We start from the raw sequence: 4,002 nt of genomic DNA, 5'->3' as shown, positions 1-4,002 counted from the left end.
ATGTAAGGAAAGAGAATGATTACATTGTGAGAATGAGGAATAACTGACCAACAGTCCAATCTCTACATTTGTATTTCACTGCATCCTTTTCCAGACTTTACAGACTTTCTCTAACATAACTTAGAAAACTTTTCATTCTAAAGCTCTCTCAACTCTTGGACTATTTCTCATATTGAAAGTTCCCTTCACAGCTGTTGCCTCTCTCTGCTTAATTGTTTCCTCCAAGAATTGCCATTTTAGGAAGAATTTCCAGACAAATCATGTTTTCACTGCTCTCTAACATCTACTCTTGAGTTGTTAAAGGACATTCAACTATTTTCATATAATGGGCACATGCCTTCATCTCTCCTCTATAATCATACCTTTCTACCTTGTTTCCATTTCCTTTTTATGTTTTGTCTTTTCTAGCCAGAATGTAAGCTTCTCAAGGGCAAGAGTGATTTATCTTCCAAGTATTTGTTTTCTCATTCCCTGGGACATAGTGTTAATGAATGCTTCTTGACTTGAAGAAGAGTAATTAGCTGGAGAGAGGGAGTTGGAGGTTATGTAGACAGATATAAACAAGCATCACACAGAATGTGAAACTATATTTGTGTTGTGATATTTTCTAATTGGGGGAATATCAATCTATCCATCAAAATTTGGGGCCATATTCAATAGTGCCAAATACCAAGACATTATAATATAATGGAAAGAAGACAACATTAGAAAATGTGAATTCAACTCTCAGTTTTACCACTTACTGAAAATCTGAGTCAAATAAAGTCAATTGAATTATATGATCCTCAGTTTCTTCATCTGCAAAAATATGCTATATAATACTATTAATATCAGAACTTTTATGAAGAACAAATAAGGTAAAGGATATAACTTAAAAAAATTTTACAAGGTATTTTAGAATTTTAAAGTTATCCTAGAAAATTGGATGACAGAGATTATAAAAGAATTCCCTTTTTTCTATTCAAGAATTCATTGTGTCACCTGCCAAGACATTGTTAGACTTACTTTATTCCTGTTTCCTTAAAAATATCCATAGGTAAGTAACCATGGCATTGTAATTATGAATTTTTTTTGAAAGTACCAGGGATTAGTGCACAAAGTTCATTCTTACTTAAAAGAGTGACTAAGCCACTCTTTGGCATATGTACTCTAAATTCAATAGTCTGAGATGGGTATATGGTGGCAATTTTCTCACCTTAGTAGTTGCTGTGTTAAGATTCACTATGTTTCTATTCACATCTTATTCCAAGATTCCAGCATAACTAATCCCGCCCTTTTTCTTTGTGAATATTTCATTCTATTAGTATCTGTCAATCTCATTGAGCCACTGTCTGATTCAAGGTAGTAAAAAAATAAAATCTAATAAACTATATAAGTTTCTTATTTTCACTGGTCTTATCAGTTTTTCCTCTTTACTGAAAATGGTAAATTTGGTAGCTACCATATAAGACCAAAGAAAAATCTTTTAGGAATCCCAAAGCCTAAAGATATGTATATATCTTTATATATATATATATATATATATATATATATATTATGCTGAGCTAACTGTACTTAACTGAATTCAGAGAAAAAAGACAATCTTTATCATTTTAATTTTCTTTTTCAATTAGTGAAAAAGGGTGTGATAAAAATGTCTACTAATGTGCTTAATTTTGTCAAGTTTTTATTTGATTTCTTGACAGAGGAGATTCTAGGGGTAACATCTTGATAAAGAAAAACTCCAAGGTCCAATTGGTTCATAGTGCCTGGTGGCTCATAAAATAAATGAAAACTTGTGGTCTTTCTGGGTATTGTTGGTTTCCATTTTTATCCTTCAATATTTAACTAAATACCACATGTAACCAAATCAAAAAACCTATACTCGTTTTCTTAATTCAATCTGGGACCATTTATGGAAGCCATTAAAAAATAAAAATGAATCACATATGCCCTCTCTTGGAATGAAGTTCAGCTAAACTTCCTGCTGTCATTTTTTTGATAGGGCAGAACTAATTTAATGTTGTGCTACTAAGTCCTTGTAATGAAAAACAGGTCACAACAAAAGACATTTGAGAATGATGTAGTCTTATAAGTCTCAATCAAAAAATCTTTTAGGGTTTCTCCCTTTACACCTTCAGAGGCCTACTTGGAAAAAAAAAATCTACCTGAATAGAGGTTTTAGGCATGAACTTGGGCAATACTCTATTAATTCCTGGAATTAAAAAAAGAGGTATTTACAAGTCATTTAATATTAAAAGGAGTTTTACTCTCCAACAAAGCAAGCATAATTACTAAAGGTAAAATAACACTTTTTTCACATTTTTCACATTTTTCACATTTCCCCCCTCTCTACTGAAACATTTCTGGTAATAAGGGCAAATTATGATATCTCTCGTGGTCTTAAGAAGTCTACCAACTCAGAGAGGCCTGTTTTTGCAGTAGTCAAAATTTTTATGACTTTAGATGACCAGAAAGCTGCCAAAAATACGTATGGACCAAAAAATACCCAGGTAGAGCATTTTGGCCTTTTGGAGGAAAGCAATTCCTATTGAGGAAAAATGAGAGCTCTGGTACTTTACCAAACAGGATATAGAAGCAAAAGACCTGGACTTGAATTTTGGTTCTGCTATCAATTACCTGTGCAATCTTGGATAGGTCATTCCCTTTCTCAGGACCTCCTCATCTGTCAAATGAAAGCACGCATGATGCAGAGTGAAATAATCAAAACAGGGAGAATATTATACATAGTAATAGCAATATGGTACGGTGATCAACTGTGAAAATTTGGCTCCTCTCAGCAATTCCATGATCTGGGACAATCCTGAAAGATTTATGTTAGAGAATGCTAACCACTTGCAGAGGATGAAGTGTTGGAGTTGAATGAGTGTTGAAACTATCTTTCATATCAGTGTTTTTATGGCTTTATTTTGGAATTTACTTTTGTATCAGTGAGTTCTTATATCCATGACCAATATGGGATTGTATTTTGCATGATAATGTAAGTAAAATTCAAAAAAAATTAAAATTAAAAAATGAAGACATTAGACTAATAATTTTTGAGACTTGTTCTACCTCTAAAGATAATATACTTTAATCTTATGCATAGAAGGATTTGAGAAGGTTTGGCTCTCATTGGTTTCACTGGAAAAAAAAATTGGTCATCTATTTTTTACAACTTTTGATGGTTATCTGGACAAGATCTACCAGAAGTCAAGCAAGAAATCAAAAGGCATTTATTAAATACCTACTTTGTCTTAGGTAATATATTAGGTTCCAGCTATTCATAGACCAGAAAGAAACAGTATCAATCATTAAGCAGCTTCCATTCTATTATCAACATATCAACATATATGTGCATCAATCTATCTATATATCAACATATATGTGCATCAATAAATACACAATAATATTATATTAGAGGCCTGCCTAGGTGAAGAAGTAGTTTGAAAGGTTGACTCTTTTCCTAGTTTTGGAGAGACTAGCTTCTGTCTTGAAGGAGACTCTACTTTAATGTTTTCTCTCTATTTTGTAAATAAATTTTTGAACTGAGATAGAGTAAATATTGGCAACCACATAGTTTCATTAAATTATTGTCCAACCATTAATTTTCACCTTTACAAAACAGAGTTCTCATTTTCAAATTATCTCACACTACCCAGTTTTCCCTAGAAGCTTTCCCCTGATATTATCTTCACTCACACTAATCTTCAGTCTCTTCCTGGCTACTGGCTACTTCCCTATTGCCTAAATATATGCTTTTATATCCTCCTATACCTGCATCCTCAAAAAAAGTGTTCCCCTGATCCATCATCCCTATAAATTACTATTTCACATGTCTCTTGTTGTTAAATTCCTTAAGAAAGATATCTGAAATCTGTGCCTCCACTTCATTTCCTCTTATCCTCTTCTTAACTCTCTGCTATCTTGCTTTCAGTCTCCTCATTCAACTGAAATTGCTTCCCTCAAAGTTCCCAGTGATGACTTAATTGTCAAAATAAATCTCTTTACTCATTCTTTATC

Source organism: Monodelphis domestica, chromosome 7 (assembly GCF_027887165.1).
Source record: "Monodelphis domestica isolate mMonDom1 chromosome 7, mMonDom1.pri, whole genome shotgun sequence".
Lineage (NCBI taxonomy): Eukaryota > Metazoa > Chordata > Mammalia > Didelphimorphia > Didelphidae > Monodelphis > Monodelphis domestica.
This window is presented reverse-complemented; position numbering follows the sequence as displayed.